The sequence below is a fragment of the Bufo gargarizans genome, chromosome 1, assembly GCF_014858855.1.
Source record: "Bufo gargarizans isolate SCDJY-AF-19 chromosome 1, ASM1485885v1, whole genome shotgun sequence".
Classification (NCBI taxonomy): Eukaryota; Metazoa; Chordata; class Amphibia; order Anura; family Bufonidae; genus Bufo; species Bufo gargarizans.
This window is the reverse complement of record NC_058080.1, coordinates 582,097,415-582,116,017: the sequence shown is the minus strand read 5'-3', so window position 1 is coordinate 582,116,017 and position 18,603 is coordinate 582,097,415. Positions and strand designations below refer to the sequence as shown.

The following is an 18,603-nucleotide window of genomic DNA, read 5'->3' as shown; positions in this document are numbered from 1 at the left end:
TGAAGACCATATCTTGTTAGAGATATCTTTAAGACCTAGGGGAGTCCATAAGATGGATGGGTCATATAGGTGAAGAGCATATGCAAATCTTAGTATTGCTATGTTTACGTACCTTGGGCCCAGTCCATGCAATGGATGGATTCTATAGGTGAAGACCATTTCAATAGAAGCTAATTCATCTTCAAGGACAAAGTAACATCGGGTGATTCCTATCAAAAAGTGTGTTGAAAAGGTAAGTTATTATTATCTAGAATATCACTAATAAAGTCCAGTAATGTTTAGTTTGTAGAGTTGTATGCTATTTCTTCATGTAATTTCTCTTTGTTCCTTTCCCTAAATTATTAACAAATTGGTAAAAGCTTTTTTCTACCTCTGATGGTGGAAAACGCACCTATAATGGAGATGGTAAGGGCAGCTAAGGGGTTTTGGAGGAGGCTGCATTTTTTATTTAAATAGGTGCCCTTTAAACAATTTGTTAATAATTTAACCCCTTAAGGACCGGGCTCATTTTCACCTTAAGGACCAGGCCATTTTTTGCAAATCTGACCAGTGTCACTTTAAGTGGTGATAACTTTAAAACGCTTTGACTTATCCAGGCCATTCTGAGATTGTTTTTTCGTCACATATTGTACTTCATGATACTAGTAAAAAAAAGTCAAAAAAAATAATTTTTTTGCATAATAAAATACCTAATTTACCAAAAATTTGGAAAAATTAGCAAATTTCAAAGTTTCAGTTTCTCTACTTCTGTAATACATAGTAATACCCCAAAAAATTGTGATGACTTAACATTCCCCATATGTCTACTTCATGTTTGAATTATTTTGGGAATGATATTTTATTTTTTGGGGATGTTACAAGGCTTAGAAGTTTAGAAGCAAATCTTGAAATTTTTCAGAAATTTACAAAAACCCAATTTTTAGGGACCACTACAGCTCTGAAGTCACTTTGCGAGGCTTACATAATAGAAACCGCCCAAAAATGACCCCATTCTATAAACTACACCCCTCAAGGTATTCAAAACTGATTTTACAAACTCCGTTAACCCTTTAGGTGTTGCACAAGAGTTATTGGCAAATGGGGATGAAATTTGAGAATTTCATTTTTTTGCCTAATTTTCCATTTTAACCCATTTTTTCCACTAACAAAGCAAGGGTTAACAGCCAAACAAGACTGTATCTTTATTGCCCTGACTCTGCTGTTTACAGAAACACCCCATATGTGGCCATAAACTACTGTACGGCCACACAGCGGGGCGTAGAGTGAAAGGTGCGCCGTATGGTTTTTGGAAGCCAGATTTTGCTGGACAGTTTTTTTGACACCATGTCCATTTGAAGCCCCCTGATGCACCCCTAGAGTAGAAACTCCATAAAAGTGACCCCATCTAAGAAACTACACCCCTCAAGGTATTCAAAACTGATTTTACAAACTCCGTTAACACTTTAGGTGTTGCACAAGAGTTATTGGCAAATGGGGATGAAATTTGAGAATTTCATTTTTTTGCCTAATTTTCCATTTTAACCCATTTTTTCCACTAACAAAGCAAGGGTTAACAGCCAAACAAGACTGTATCTTTATTGCCCTGACTCTACTGTTTACAGAAACACCCCATATGTGGCCATAAACTACTGTACGGCCACACAGCGGGGCGTAGAGTGAAAGGTGCGCCGTATGGTTTTTGGAAGCCAGATTGTGCTGGACAGTTTTTTTGACACCATGTCCCATTTGAAGCCCCCCTGATGCACCCCTAGAGTAGAAACTCCATAAAAGTGACCCCATCTAAGAAACTACACCCCTCAAGGTATTCAAAACTGATTTTACAAACTTTGTTAACCCTTTAGGTGTTGCACAAGATTCAATGGAAAATAGAGATATAATTTCAAAATTTCACTTTTTTGGCAGATTTTCCATTTTAATATTTTTTTTCCAGTAACAAAGCAAGGGTTAACAGCCAAACAAAACTCATTATTTATGGCCCTGATTCTGTAGTTTACAGAAACACCCCATATGTGGTCGTAAACTACTGTACGGGCACACGGCAGGGCGCAGAAGGAAAGGAATGCCATACGGTTTTTGGAAGGCAGATTTTGCTGGACTGGTTTTTTGACACCATGTCCCATTTGGAGCCCCCCTGATGCCCCCCTAGAGTAGAAACTCCATAAAAGTGACCCCATCTAAGAAACTACACCCCTCAAGGTATTCAAAACTGATTTTACAAACTTTGTTAACCCTTTAGGTGTTGCACAAGATTCAATGGAAAATAGAGATACAATTTCAAAATTTCACTTTTTTGGCAGATTTTCCATTTTAATATTTTTTTTCCTGTAACAAAGCAAGGGTTAACAGCCAAACAAAACTCATTATTTATGGCCCTGATTCTGTAGTTTACAGAAACACCCCATATGTGGTCCTAAACTACTGTACGGGCACACGGCAGGGTGCAGAAGAAAAGGAATGCCATACGGTTTTTGGAAGGCAGATTTTGCTGGACTGGTTTTTTGACACCATGTCCCATTTGAAGCCCCCCTGATGCACCCCTAGAGTAGAAACTCCAAAAAAAGTGACCCCATTTTAGAAAGTACGGAATAGGGTGGCAGTATTGTTGGTACTAGTTTAGGGTACATATGATTTTTGGTTGCTCTATATTACACTTTTTGTGCGGCAAGGTAACAAGAAATAGCTTTTTTGGCATGTTTTTTTTTTTTGTTATTTACAACATTCATCTGACAGGTTAGATCACGTGGTAATTTTATAGAGCAGGTTGTCACGGACGCGGCGATACCTAATATGTATACAATTTTTTTTATTTATGTAAGTTTTATACAATAACTTCATTTTGAAAACCAAAAAATTGTTTAGTGTCTCCATAGTCTAAGAGCCATAGTTTTTTCAGTTTTTGGGTGATTATCTTGAGTAGGGTCTAATTTTTTGCGGGGTGAGATGACAGTTTGATTGGCACTATTTTGGGGTGCATATGACTTTTTGATCGCTTGCTATTACACTTTTTGTGACGTAAGATGGCAAAAAATTGCTTTTTTTACACAGTTTTTTTTTTTTTTTTTTTACGGTGGTCACCTGAGGGGTTAGGTCATGTGATATTTATATAGAGCCGGTCGATACGGACGCGGCGATACCTAATATGTATACTTTATTTTTATTTATGTACATTTTACACAATGATTTTATTTTTGAAACCAAAAAAAATCATGTTTTAGTGTTTCCATAGTCTAAGAGCCATAGTTTTTTCAGTTTTTGGGCGATTATCTTGAGTAGGGTCTCATTTTTTGCGGGATGAGATGACGGTTTGATTGGTACTATTTTGGCGTACATGCGACTTTTTTGATCACTTTTATTACCTTTTTTGGGAAGTAAGGTGGGCAAAATTTCAATTTTCTCATAGTTTTTATTTTTTTATTTTTATGACGTTCACTGTGCGGGGAAAGTAACATGACCATTTTATAGATCAGGTCGTTACGGACGCGGCGATACCTAATATGTGTAGTGTATTTTATTTTTTTAATTTTTATTCAGTGATAAATGTTTTTTTTTTTTATCTTAACTTTTTTCACTTTTTATTTGATTTTTTTGACCCAGACCCACTTGGTTCTTGAAGATCCAGTGGGTCTGATGTCTGTAAAATACAGAACAGAACCTATATAGGTTTCTGCACTGTATTTTACTTACACTGAACAGGTCTATGCTTTCAGCACAGATCTGTTCAGCACCATGGACAGCAGGACGCCTGATCAGGCGTCCTGTTGCCATGGGAACCTTCCCCGTCTGCTCAGTTATGGTCAGAACTTCGCAGACGGGGAAGGGTAAGGACGGGGTTCTGGGGGGGCTGTCTGGGGGCTCTCTCCTTCTCCCATCGGGGGGCTGCAAAGGCACAGCAGCCCCCCGATCGGAGAGGGAGGGAGCTCCCTCTTACTGTTAACCTTTTCCATACAGCGGTCCGTACGGACCGCTGTATGGAAAGGGTTAAACGGCTGACATCGCATCAACGATGTCAGCCGTTTATACCAGGGTGCCAGCAATGTGCTGGCACCCTGGTATACCCACTGTACACCAACGATTATGCAATGGGAGGCGGGCGGGGGATCGCGATCCCGCCTGCCGCACCGCCCGCCTCCCGCAACGCCCCCACTGCATGCGACACCCCCCCTGCACCACCCGCCGCCATCAAATCGTGCAGGGGTGCAGGGGGGGGTTAACAATATTGATTTCGGGCACTCTGAAGTTTCTGATCCCCGCGGTCAGGGACCGCGGGGATCAGAAACGGCAAAAAGCGCAGCAAACCGCAGGTCTGAATTGACCTGCGGTTTTCTGCGATCGCCGATACGGGGGGGTCAAATGACCCCCCCCTGCGTTGTTACGGGATGCCGGCTGAATGATTTCAGCCGAAATCCCGTTCCGATTAACCCCAGCGGCGCCGGAATTAAGATTTTAAGTTAGGACGTACCGGTACGCCCTTGGTCCTTAAGGACTCGGGAAATAGGGCGTACCGGTACGCCCTATGTCCTTAAGGGGTTAAGGAAGGTTGCTGAAAAAGCATTGTTTTACATGAAATAGAATACATAGCAGAGTCTAGGTTCAGAACTAGGGCTTTGGCAAAGCTATGTTTTCTCAAAATTTGCACAAAGTTGATAAAATACTGTGCTCTAGAGTTTTATGTTGGTTGTATTATATAAAAGAGTATGTGCCTCCAGATGTTCTTTCACAAGAAAAGTAGTGCTTGAGTACAAGGAGTTTAATCCATAAGAAGGATGGATCCAAAAGGCAACGACTAGATCATCATCTTGTTAGAGATATGCATAAGTTCCTCTGGCCCAATCTAAAAAATGATGGGTCCTATAGGTGAAGACCATATCTTGTTAGAGATATCTTTAAGACCTAGGGGGAGTCCATAAGATGGATGGGTCATATAGGTGAAGAGCATATGCAAATCTTAGTATTGCTATGTTTACGTACCTTGGGCCCAGTCCATGCAATGGATGGATTCTATAGGTGAAGACCATTTCAATAGAAGCTAATTTATCTTCAAGGACAAAGTAACATCGGGTGATTCCTATCAAAAAGTGTGTTGAAAAGGTAAGTTATTATTATCTAGAATATCACTAATAAAGTCCAGTAATGTTTAGTTTGTAGAGTTGTATGCTATTTCTTCATGTAATTTCTCTTTGTTCCTTTCCCTAAATTATTAGCAAATTGGTAAAAGCTTTTTTCTACCTCTGATGGTGGAAAACGCACCTATAATGGAAATGGTAAGGGCAGCTAAGGGGTTTTGGAGGAGGCTGCATTTTTGTTTAAATAGGTGCCCTTTAACCAATTTGTTAATAATTTAAGGAAGGTTGCTTAAAAAGCATTGTTTTACTTGAAATAGAATACATAGCAGAGTCTACGTTCAGAACTAGGGCTTTGGCAAAGCTATGTTCTCTCAAACTTTGCACAAAGTTGATAAAATACTGTGCTCTAGGGTTTTATGTTGGTTGTATTATATAAAAGAGTATGTGCCTCCAGATGTTCTTTTACAAGAAAAGAAGTACTTGAGTACAAGAAGTCTGAAGGATGTATCCAAAAGGCAACGACTAGATCATCATCTTGTTAGAGATATGCATAAGTTCCTTGGGCCGAATCTAAAAAATGATGGGTCCTATAGGTGAAGAGCATATCTTGTTAGAGATATCTTTATGACCTAGGGGGGAGTCCATAAGATGGATGGGTCCTATAGGTGAAGAGCATATGCAAATCTTAGTATTGCTATGTTTACGTACCTTGGACCCAGTCCATGCAATGGATGGATCCTATAGATGAAGACCATATCAATAGAAGCCAATTCATCTTCAAGGACAAAGTAACATCGGGTGATTCCTATCAAAAAGTGTGTTGAAAGGGTAAGTTATTATTATCTAGAATATCACTGATATAGTCCAGTAAGGTTTAGTTTGTAGAGTTTTATGCTAATTCTTCATGTTTTTTCTCTTTGTTCCTTTCTCTAAATTATTAGCACATTGGTAAAAGCTTTTTTCTACCTCTGATGGTGGAAAACGCACCTATAATGGAGATGGTAAGGGCAGCTAAGGGGTTTTGGAGGAGGCTGCATTTTTGTTTAAATAGGTGCCCTTTAACCAATTTGTTAATAATTTAAGGAAGGTTGCTTAAAAAGCATTGTTTTACTTGAAATAGAATACATAGCAGAGTCTAGGTTCAGAACTAGGGCTTTGGCAAAGCTATGTTCTCTCAAACTTTGCACAAAGTTGAGAAAATACTGTGCTCTAGGGTTTTATGTTGGGTGTATTATATAAAAGAGTATGTGCCTCCAGATGTTCTTTTACAAGAAAAGAAGTGCTTGAGTACAATAAGTCTAAAGGATGGATCCAAAAGGCAACGACTAGATAATCATCTTGTTAGAGATATGCATAAGTTCCTTGGGCCCAATCTAAAAAATGATGGGTCCTATAGGTGAAAAGCATATCTTGTTAGAGATATCTTTAAGACCTAGGGGGGAGTCCATAAGATGGATGGGTCCTGAAGGTGAAGAGTATATGCAAATCTTAGTATTGCTATGTTTACGTACCTTGGACCCAGTCCATGCAATGGATGGATCCTATAGGCGAAGACCATATCAATAGAAGCTAATTCATCTTCAAGGACAAAGTAACATCGGGTGATTCCTACCAAAAAGTGTGTTGAAAGGGTAAGTTATTATTATCTAGAATATCACTGATATAGTCCAGTAAGGTTTAGTTTGTAGAGTTTTATGCTAATTCTTCAGGTTATTTCTCTTTGTTCCTTTCTCTAAATTATTAGCAAATTGGTAAAAGCTTTTTTCTACCTCTGATGGTGGAAAACGCACCTATAATGGAGATGGTAAGGGCAGCTAAGGGGTTTTGGAGGAGGCTGCATTTTTGTTTAAATAGGTGCCCTTTAACCAATTTGTTAATAATTTAAGGAAGGTTGCTTAAAAAGCATTGTTTTACTTGAAATAGAATACATAGCAGAGTCTAGGTTCAGAACTAGGGCTTTGGCAAAGCTATGTTCTCTCAAACTTTGCACAAAGTTGAGAAAATACTGTGCTCTAGGGTTTTATGTTGGGTGTATTATATAAAAGAGTATGTGCCTCCAGATGTTCTTTTACAAGAAAAGAAGTGCTTGAGTACAATAAGTCTAAAGGATGGATCCAAAAGGCAACGACTAGATAATCATCTTGTTAGAGATATGCATAAGTTCCTTGGGCCCAATCTAAAAAATGATGGGTCCTATAGGTGAAAAGCATATCTTGTTAGAGATATCTTTAAGACCTAGGGGGGAGTCCATAAGATGGATGGGTCCTGAAGGTGAAGAGTATATGCAAATCTTAGTATTGCTATGTTTACGTACCTTGGACCCAGTCCATGCAATGGATGGATCCTATAGGCGAAGACCATATCAATAGAAGCTAATTCATCTTCAAGGACAAAGTAACATCGGGTGATTCCTACCAAAAAGTGTGTTGAAAGGGTAAGTTATTATTATCTAGAATATCACTGATATAGTCCAGTAAGGTTTAGTTTGTAGAGTTTTATGCTAATTCTTCAGGTTATTTCTCTTTGTTCCTTTCTCTAAATTATTAGCAAATTGGTAAAAGCTTTTTTCTACCTCTGATGGTGGAAAACGCACCTATAATGGAGATGGTAAGGGCAGCTAAGGGGTTTTGGAGGTGGCTGCATTTTTGTTTAAATAGGTGCCCTTTAACCAATTTGTTAATAATTTAAGGAAGGTTGCTTAAAAAGCATTGTTTTACATGAAATAGAATACATAGCAGAGTCTAGGTTCAGAACTAGGGCTTTGACAAAGCTACGTTCTCTCAAACTTTGCACAAAGTTGATAAAATACTGTGCTCTAGGGTTTTATGTTGGTTGTATTATATGAAAGAGTATGTGTCTCCAGATGTTCTTTTAGAAGAAAAGAAGTGCTTGAGAACAAGAATTTTGAAGGATAGATCCAAAAGGCAATGACTAGATCATCATCTTGTTAGAGATATGCATAAGTTCCTATGGCCCAATCTAAAGAATGATGGGTCCTATAGGTGAAGAGCATATCTTGTTAGAGATATCTTTAAGACCTAGGGGGGAGTCCATAAGATGGATGGGTCCTATAGATGAAGAGCATATGCAAATCTTAGCATTGCTATGCTTATGTACCTTGGGCCCAGTCCATGCAATGGATGGATCCTATAGGTGAAGAGCATTTCAATAGAAGCTAATTCATCTTCAAGGACAAAGTAACATCGGGTGTTTCCTATCAAAAAGTGTGTTGAAAAGGTAAGTTATTATTATCTAGAATATCACTAATAAAGTCCAGTAATGTTTAGTTTGTAGAGTTGTATGCTATTTCTTCATGTAATTTCTCTTTGTTCCTTTCCCTAAATTGTTAGCAAATTGGTAAAAGCTTTTTTCTACCTCTGATGGTGGAAAACGCACCTATAATGGAGATGGTAAGGGCAGCTAAGGGGTTTTGGAGGAGGCTGCATTTTTTATTTAAATAGGTGCCCTTTAACCAATTTGTTAATAATTTAAGGAAGGTTGCTTAAAAAGCATTGTTTTACATGAAATAGAATACATAGCAGAGTCTAGGTTCAGAACTAGGGCTTTGACAAAGCTACGTTCTCTCAAACTTTGCACAAAGTTGATAAAATACTGTGCTCTAGGGTTTTATGTTGGTTGTATTTAGAGTTGAGCGAACACCTGGATGTTCGGGTTCGAGAAGTTCGGCCGAACATCCCGGAAATGTTCGGGTTCGGGATCCGAACCCGATCCGAACTTCGTCCCGAACCCGAACCCCATTGAAGTCAATGGGGACCCGAACTTTTCGGCACTAAAAAGGCTGTAAAACAGCCCAGGAAAGAGCTAGAGGGCTGCAAAAGGCAGCAACATGTAGGTAAATCCCCTGCAAACAAATGTGGATAGGGAAATGAATAAAAATAAAAATTAAATAAATAAAAATTAACCAAAATCAATTGGAGAGAGGTTCCATAGCAGAGAATCTGGCTTCCCGTCACCCACCACTGGAACAGTCCATTCTCAGATATTTAGGCCCCGGCACCCAGGCAGAGGAGAGAGGTCCCGTAACAGAGAATCTGTCTTCATGTCAGCAGAGAATTAGTCTGCATGTCATAGCAGAGAATGAGGCTTCACGTCAGCCACCACTGCAACAGTCCATTGGCATATATTTAGGCCCAGCACCCAGGCAGAGGAGAGAGGTCCCGTAACAGACAATCTGGCTTCATGTCAGCAGAGAATCAGTCTGCATGTCATAGCAGAGAATCAGGCTTCACGTCACCCACCACTGCAACAGTCCATTGTCATAAATTTAGGCCCAGCACTAGTGTTGAGCGGCATGTCCCATATTCGAATTCGCGAAATTTTGTGAATATTCGAAAGAATATTCGTAAAATATTCGCGATTATTCAAATTCGTTATTATTTCGCATATGCGATAATTCGAATTTTCGCATCGCATAATACATATGCTATGCAAAATTCACATGTGCGCTAATGAAATCGCCTTACGAAGATTCGCAACTCAATTCAATCACTAATGTATGAATGCAATGCCCTTTGCCTCTGTTCTGGGACAAGTGTAGATATTCGCATGTGCGCTAATAAAATCGCCTTACGAAGATTCGCACCTCAATCACTTTCTAGGGAATGTGAGACTTTTGGGAATCAATCGAGATACAGTGGGGGGTGATGACAGTAGTTGACAGAGTACAGATCAATGTAATCTGTAAGGTGGAAAGTAAAATAAAAAATACGAATTTTCGTTAATCAAATTTTACGAAGTTCTACGTATTCGCGAATATGGTGCTATACTATATGAATGCACAGGCCTTTGCCTCTCTGTTCTGGGGACAAGTGTAGATATTTGCATTTGCGTTAATAAAATCGCCTTACGAAGATTCGCAGCTCAATTCAATCACTAATGTATGAATGCAAAGCCCTTTGCCTCTGTTCTGGGACAAGTGTAGATATTCGCATGTGCGCTAATAAAATCGCCTTACGAAGATTCGCAACTCAATCACTTTCTAGGGAATGTGAGACTTTTGGGAATCAATCGAGATACAGTGGGGGGTGATGACAGTAGTTGACAGAGTACAGATCAATGTAATCTGTAAGGTGGAAAGTAAAATAAAAAATACGAATATTCGTAAATCGAATTTTACGAAGTTCTACGTATTCGCGAATATGGTGCTATACTATATGAATGCACAGGCCTTTGCCTCTCTGTTCTGGGGACAAGTGTAGATATTTGCATTTGCGTTAATAAAATCGCCTTACGAAGATTCGCAGCTCAATTCAATCACTAATGTATGAATGCAAAGCCCTTTGCCTCTGTTCTGGGACAAGTGTAGATATTCGCATGTGCGCTAATAAAATCGCCTTACGAAGATTCGCAACTCAATTCACTAATGTATGAATGCAAAGCCCTTTGCCTCTGTTCTGGGACGTGCCGATATTCGCATGTGCGCTAATAAAATCGCCTTACGAAGATTCGCAACTCAATTCACTAATGTATGAATGCAAAGCCCTTTGCCTCTGTTCTGGGACGTGCCGATATTCGCATGTGCGCTAATAAAATCGCCTTACGAAGATTCGCGCCTCAATCACTTTCTAGGCAATGTGAGTAAGATCTGAGCTGTTGGACCTTTGGGAAACAATCAATTATATGTGTACTGTAATTTTGTGGGGGGGGGAAAAAACAAAAAACGAATATTCGTTTTTACGAATATATAGCACTATATTCGAAATATTCGCGAAATCGCGAAGTTGCGATATTCGCGAAAAAAATTTGCTTTTCGAATATTCGCGCTCAACACTACCCAGCACCCAGGCAGAGGAGAGAGGTCCCGTAACAGACAATCTGGCTTCATGTCAGCAGAGAATCAGTCTGCATGTCATAGCAGAGAATGAGGCTTCACGTCAGCCACCACTGCAACAGTCCATTGGCATATATTTAGGCCCAGCACCCAGGCAGAGGAGAGAGGTCCCGTAACAGACAATCTGGCTTCATGTCAGCAGAGAATCAGTCTTCATATCATAGCAGAGAATCAGGCTTCACGTCACCCACCACTGTAAGAGTCCATTTTCATAAATTTAGGCCCAGCACACAGGCAGAGGAGAGAGGTCCCGTAACAGAGGATCTGGCTTCATGTCAGCAGAGAATCAGTCTGCATGTCATAGCAGAGAATCAGGCTTCACATCACCCAACATTGGAACAGTCCATTGGCATATATTTAGGCCCCGGCACCCAGACAGAGGAGAGGTTCATTCAACTTTGGGTAGCCTCGCAATATAATGGTAAAATGAAAATAAAAATAGGATTGAATGAGGAAGTGCCCTGGAGTCCAATAATATATGGTTAAGGGGAGGTAGTTAATGTCTAATCTGGACAAGGGACGGACAGATCCTGTGGGATCCATGCCTGGTTCATTTTTATGAACGTCAGCTTGTCCACATTGGCTGTAGACAGGCGGCTGCGTTTGAGGCCTAGTATTTAGGCGCTGGGTGACCGGTATGGATTTAGTGACAGAATTAGACTTGGAAATGCACAGAAGCGTGTGTGTGTGAAGTTATTCTGAATGACCCAATGTGCACCTTCAATATTATATACCCTTTTAGGGATAGATTTCAAATAGCTCTGATATAGCAGAAACCACTAAATTATGAAATTGCTAAATTGGGAATTGTACTTCAACCCAGAACAAAAAATGTGCTTTGACGGACACTAAATATCTTGCCCAGCAACAACAGTACAGCGGTGGGTAACGAGAGATTTAGAGGGAATTAAATTTGAGGCCTAGTATTTAGGCGCTGGGTCACCGGTATGGATTTAGTGACAGAATTAGACTTGGAAATGCACAGAAGCGTGTGTGTGAAGTTATTCTGAATGACCCAATGTGCACCTTCAATATTATATACCCTTTTTGGGATAGATTTCAAATAGCTCTGATATAGCAGGAACCACTAAATTATGAAATTGCTAAATTGGGAATTGTACTTCAACCCAGAACAAAAAATGTGCTTTGACGGGCACTAAATAACTTTCCCAGCTACAACAGGACAACGGTAACGAGAGATTTAGAGGGATTTAAATTTGAGGCCTAGTATTTAGGCGCTGGGTGACAGGTATGGGTTTAGTGACAGAATTAGACTTGGAAATACACAGTAGCGGGTGTGTGTGAAGTTATTCTGAATGACCCTATGTGCACCTTCAATATTATATACCCTTTTAGGGATAGATTTCAAATAGCTCTGATATAGCAGAAACCACTAAATTATGAAATTGCTAAATTGGGAATTGTACTTCAACCCAGAACAAAAAATGTGCTTTGACGGACACTAAATATCTTGCCCAGCAACAACAGTACACCGGTGGGTAACGAGAGATTTAGAGGGAATTAAATTTGAGGCCTAGTATTTAGGCGCTGGGTCACCGGTATGGATTTAGTGACAGAATTAGACTTGGAAATACACAGTAGCGGGTGTGTGTGAAGTTATTCTGAATGACCCTATGTGCACCTTCAATATTATATACCCTTTTTGGGATAGATTTCAAATAGCTCTGATATAGCAGGAACCACTAAATTATGAAATTGCTAAATTGGGAATTGTACTTCAACCCAGAACAAAAAATGTGCTTTGACGGGCACTAAATAACTTTCCCAGCTACAACAGGACAACGGTAACGAGAGATTTAGAGGGATTTAAATTTGAGGCCTAGTATTTAGGCGCTGGGTGACAGGTATGGGTTTAGTGACAGAATTAGACTTGGAAATACACAGTAGCGGGTGTGTGTGAAGTTATTCTGAATGACCCTATGTGCACCTTCAATATTATATACCCTTTTTGGGATAGATTTCAAATAGCTCTGATATAGCAGAAACCACTAAATTATGAAATTGCTAAATTGGGAATTGTACTTCAACCCAGAACAAAAAATGTGCTTTGACGGACACTAAATATCTTGCCCAGCAACAACAGTACAGCGGTGGGTAACGAGAGATTTAGAGGGAATTAAATTTGAGGCCTAGTATTTAGGCGCTGGGTCACCGGTATGGATTTAGTGACAGAATTAGACTTGGAAATACACAGTAGCGGGTGTGTGTGAAGTTACTCTGAATGACCCTATGTGCACCTTCAATATTATATACCCTTTTTGGGATAGATTTCAAAGAGCTCTGATATAGCAGGAACCACTAAATTATGAAATTGCTAAATTGAGAATTGTATTTCAACCCAGAACAAGAAATGTGCTTGAACGGACACTAAATAACTCGCCCAGCTACAGCACTAGGGACAGATTTAGCTGGATATAAATTTGAGGCCTAGTATTTAGGCGCTGGGTGACCGGTATGGATTTAGTGACAGAATTAGACTGGGATATGGCCAAAAAATGAACAGACTATTGCTGGTTAAATGCACTTGGTGTGACAGCTTCACCCTGATGTAGGCTTTAGCCAAAAAACAACCACACCATTGAGGGTTAAATGCACTTGGTGACAGGCGCAGCTTGCCCCTGATTTTGTATATGGCCAAAAAATGAACAGACTATTGCTGGTTAAATGCACTTGGTGTGACAGCTTCACCCTGATGTAGGCTTTAGCCAAAAAACAACCACACCATTGAGGGTTAAATGCACTTGGTGACAGGCGCAGCTTGCCCCTGATTTTGTATATGGCCAAAAAATGAACAGACTATTGCTGGTTAAATGCACTTGGTGTGACAGCTTCACCCTGATGTAGGCTTTAGCCAAAAAACAACCACACCATTGAGGGTTAAATGCACTTGGTGACAGGCGCAGCTTGCCCCTGATTTTGTATATGGCCAAAAAATGAACAGACTATTGCTGGTTAAATGCACTTGGTGTGACAGCTTCACCCTGATGTAGGCTTTAGCCAAAAAACAACCACACCATTGAGGGTTAAATGCACTTGGTCGCAGCTTGTGCTGGCGCACCACAAGACACAAAATGGCCGCCGATCACCCCAGAAAAATGAGACTGACAAACGGTCTGTGCAGCCTAAAAACAGTGAGCAATTGAGGATCAGCAGCTCAATGATCCACAGCTGCAGATCGATCAGTTAATCAAGTCCTTTGGAGGAGTTAATCTGCCTAATCTCGCCCTACTGTCGCAGCCGCAACCTCTCCCTACGCTAATCAGAGCAGAGTGACGGGCGGCGCTATGTGACTCCAGCTTAAATAGAGGCTGGGTCACATGGTGCTCTGGCCAATCACAGCCATGCCAATAGTAGGCATGGCTGTGATGGCCTCTTGGGGCAAGTAGTATGACGCTTGTTGATTGGCTGCTTTGCAGCCTTTCAAAAAGCGCCAAGAAAGCGTCACAAAAGCGCGAAGAAAGCGACGAACACCGAACCCGAACCCGGACTTTTACGAAAATGTCCGGGTTCGGGTCCGTGTCACGGACACCCCAAAATTCGGTACGAACCCGAACTATACAGTTCGAGTTCGCTCATCCCTAGTTGTATTATATAAAAGAGTATGTGCCTCCAGATGTTCTTTTACAAGAAAAGAAGTGCTTGAGTACAAGAAGTCTGAAGGATGGATCCAAAAGGCAACGACTAGATAATCATCTTGTTAGAGATATGCATAAGTTCCTTGGGCCCAATCTAAAAAATGATGGGTCCTATAGGTGAAGAGCATATCTTGTTAGAGATATCTTTAAGACCTAGGGGGGAGTCCATAAGATGGATGGGTCCTGAAGGTGAAGAGCATATGCAAATCTTAGTATTGCTATGTTTACGTATCTTGGACCCAGTCCATGCAATGGATGGATCCTATAGGTGAAGACCATATCAATAGAAGCTAATTCATCTTCAAGGACAAAGTAACATCGGGTGATTCCTAACAAAAAGTGTGTTGAAAGGGTAAGTTATTATTATCTAGAATATCACTGATATAGTCCAGTAAGGTTTAGTTTGTAGAGTTTTATGCTATTTCTTTATGTAATTTCTCTTTGTTCCTTTCTCTAAATTATTAGCAAATTGGTAAGAGCTTTTTTCTACCTCTGATGGTGGAAAACGCACCTATAATGGAGATGGTAAGGGCAGCTAAGAGGTTTTGGAGGAGGCTGCATTTCTGTTTAAATAGGTGCCCTTTAACCAATTTGTTAATAATTTAAGGAAGGTTGCTTAAAAAGCATTGTTTTACTTGAAATAGAATACATAGCAGAGTCTAGGTTCAGAACTAGGGCTTTGGCAAAGCTATGTTCTCTCAAACTTTGCACAAAGTTGATAAAATACTGTGCTCTAGGGTTTTATGTTGGTTGTATTATATAAAAGAGTATGTGCCTCCAGATGTTCTTTTACAAGAAAAGAAGTGCTTGAGTACAAGAAGTCTGAAGGATGGATCCAAAAGGCAACGACTAGATCATCATCTTGTTAGAGATATGCATAAGTTCCTCTGGCCCAATCTAAAAAATGATGGGTCCTATAGGTGAAGAGCATATCTTGTTAGAGATATCTTTAAGACCTAGGGGGATGGATAAGTCCTATAGGTGAAGAGCATATGCAAATCTTAGTATTGCTATGTTTACGTACCTTGGGCCCAGTCCATGCAATGGATGGATCCTATAGGTGAAGACCATTTCAATAGAAGCTAATTCATCTTCAAGGACAAAGTAACATCGGGTGATTCCTATCAAAAAGTGTGTTGAAAAGGTAAGTTATTATTATCTAGAATATCACAAATAAAGTCCAGTAATGTTTAGTTTGTAGAGTTGTATGCTATTGCTTCATGTAATTTCTCTTTGTTCCTTTCCCTAAATTATTAGCAAATTGGTAAAAGCTTTTTTCTACCTCTGATGGTGGAAAACGCACCTATAATGGAGATGGTAAGGGCAGCTAAGGGGTTTTGAAGGAGGCTGCATTTTTGTTTAAATAGGTGCCCTTTAACCAATTTGTTAATAATTTAAGGAAGGTTGCTTAAAAAGCATTGTTTTACTTGAAATAGAATACATAGCAGAGTCTAGGTTCAGAACTAGGGCTTTGGCAAAGCTATGTTCTCTCAAACTTTGCACAAAGTTGATAAAATACTGTGCTCTAGGGTTTTATGTTGGTTGTATTATATAAAAGAGTATGTGCCTCCAGATGTTCTTTTACAAGAAAAGAAGTGCTTGAGTACAAGAAGTCTGAAGGATGGATCCAAAAGGCAACGACTAGATCATCATCTTGTTAGAGATATGCATAAGTTCCTCTGGCCCAATCTAAAAAATGATGGGTCCTATAGGTGAAGAGCATATCTTGTTAGAGATATCTTTAAGACCTAGGGGGGAGTCCATAAGATGGATGGGTCCTATAGGTGAAGAGCATATGCAAATCTTAGTATTGCTATGTTTACGTACCTTGGGCCCAGTCCATGCAATGGATGGATCCTATAGGTGAAGACCATTTCAATAGAAGCTAATTCATCTTCAAGGACAAAGTAACATCGGGTGATTCCTATCAAAAAGTGTGTTGAAAAGGTAAGTTATTATTATCTAGAATATCACTAATAAAGTCCAGTAATGTTTAGTTTGTAGAGTTGTATGCTATTTCTTCATGTAATTTCTCTTTGTTCCTTTCCCTAAATTATTAGCAAATTGGTAAAAGCTTTTTTCTACCTCTGATGGTGGAAAACGCACCTATAATGGAGATGGTAAGGGCAGCTAAGGGGTTTTGGAGGAGGCTGCATTTTTGTTTAAATAGGTGCCCTTTAACCAATTTGTTAATAATTTAAGGAAGGTTGCTGAAAAAGCATTGTTTTACATGAAATAGAATACATAGCAGAGTCAAGGTTCGGAACTAGGGCTTTGGCAAAGCTATGTTCTCTCAAAATTTGCACAAAGTTGATAAAATACTGTGCTCTAAGGTTTTATGTTGGTTGTATTATATAACAGATTATGTGCCTCCAGATGTTCTTTTACAAGAAAAGTAGTGCTTGAGTACAATGAGTTTAATCCTTAAGAAGGATGGATCCAAAAGGCAACGACTAGATCATCATCTTGTTAGAGATATGCATAAGTTCCTCTGGCCCAATCTAAAAAATGATGGGTCCTATAGGTGAAGAGCATATCTTGTTAGAGATATCTTTAAGACTTAGGGGGAGTCCATAAGATGGATGGGTCATATAGGTATAGAGCATATGCAAATCTTAGTATTGCTATGTTTACGTACCTTGGGCCCAGTCCATGCAATGGATGGATCCTATAGGTGAAGACCATTTCAATAGAAGCTAATTCATCTTCAAGGACAAAGTAACATCGGGTGATTCCTATCAAAAAGTGTGTTGAAAAGGTAAGTTATTATTATCTAGAATATCACTAATAAAGTCCAGTAATGTTTAGTTTGTAGAGTTGTATGCTATTTCTTCATATAATTTCTCTTTGTTCCTTTCCCTAAATTATTAGCAAATTGGTAAAAGCTTTTTTCTACCTCTGATGGTGGAAAACGCACCTATAATGGAGATGGTAAGGGCAGCTAAGGGGTTTTGGAGGAGGCTGCATTTTTGTTTAAATAGGTGCCCTTTAACCAATTTGTTAATAATTTAACCCCTTAAGGACCGAGGACGTACCGGTACGCCCTATTTCCCGAGTCCTTAAGGACCGAGGACGTACCCGTACGTCCTGACTTAAAATCTGCATTCCGGCGCCGCGGGGGTTAATCGGAACGGGACGCCGGCTGAAATCATTCAGCCGGCATCCCGTAACAATGCAGGGGGGGGTCATTTGACCCCCCCGTGTCGGCGATCGCAGCAAACCGCAGGTCAATTCAGACCTGCGGTTTGCTGCGCTTTTTGCAGTTTCTGATCCCCGCGGTCCCTGACCGCGGGGATCAGAAACTTCAGAGTGCCTAAAATCAATATTGCGCACCCCCCCCTGCACCCCTGCATGATTTGATGCCGGCGGGTGGTGCAGGGGGGGTGTCGCAGGCAGTGGGGGCGTTGCGGGAGGCGGGCGGTGCGGCAGGCGGGATCGCGATCCCACGCCCGCCTCCCATTGCATAATCGTTGGCGTCTAGTGGGTTATACCAGGGTGCCAGCACATTGCTGGCACCCTGGTATAAACGGCTGACATCGGTGATGCGATGTCAGCCGTTTAACCCTTTCCATGCAGCGGTCCGTACGGACCGCTGTATGGAAAAGGTTAACAGCGCAAGGAGCTCCCTCCCTCTCCGATCGGGGGGCTGCTGTGCCTTTGCAGCCCGCCGAAGGGAGAGGGAGAGAGCCCCCAGAGAGCCACCTGAAGCCCCGTCCTCACCCTTCCCCGTCTGCGAAGTTGTGACAGACGGGGAAGGTTCCCATGGCAACAGGACGCCTGCTCAGGCGTCCTGCTGTCCATGGTGCTGAACAGATCTGTGCTGAAAGCATAGATCTGTTCAGTGTAAGTAAAATACAGTGCAGAAACCTATATAGTTTCTGTACTGTATTTTACAGACATCAGACCCACTGGATCTTCAAGAACCAAGTGGGTCTGGGTCCAATTTTTTTTAAAAAAAGTGAAAAAAGTTAAGATAAAATAAAAAAACATTTATCACTGAATAAAAATAAAAATAAAAAAATACACTACACAT

The 18,603-nt window shown here is 40.5% G+C and overlaps 2 long non-coding RNA genes across 2 annotated transcripts in view; both read right to left on the bottom strand.

Annotated features, from left to right (window-relative positions):
* LOC122938499 overlaps positions 1-4,995 on the bottom strand; it is a 5,209-nt gene extending 214 nt beyond the window's left edge. Inside the window, exons 1-2 of the long non-coding RNA XR_006390027.1 lie at positions 4,969-4,995; positions 113-209 (exon numbers count right to left, since the gene is read on the bottom strand). This is a non-coding gene — a long non-coding RNA (uncharacterized LOC122938499). The remainder of the gene's footprint in view (positions 1-112; positions 210-4,968) is intronic.
* A 9,833-nt stretch (positions 4,996-14,828) lies between these two features.
* On the bottom strand, positions 14,829-16,427 carry LOC122935005. Its single transcript, XR_006388757.1, has 3 exons — positions 16,398-16,427; positions 15,595-15,691; positions 14,829-14,899 (listed from the first exon to the last, which is right to left on the bottom strand). It is a non-coding gene; the product is annotated as an uncharacterized LOC122935005 (long non-coding RNA).
* Between the last annotated feature and the right edge of the window lie 2,176 nt (positions 16,428-18,603).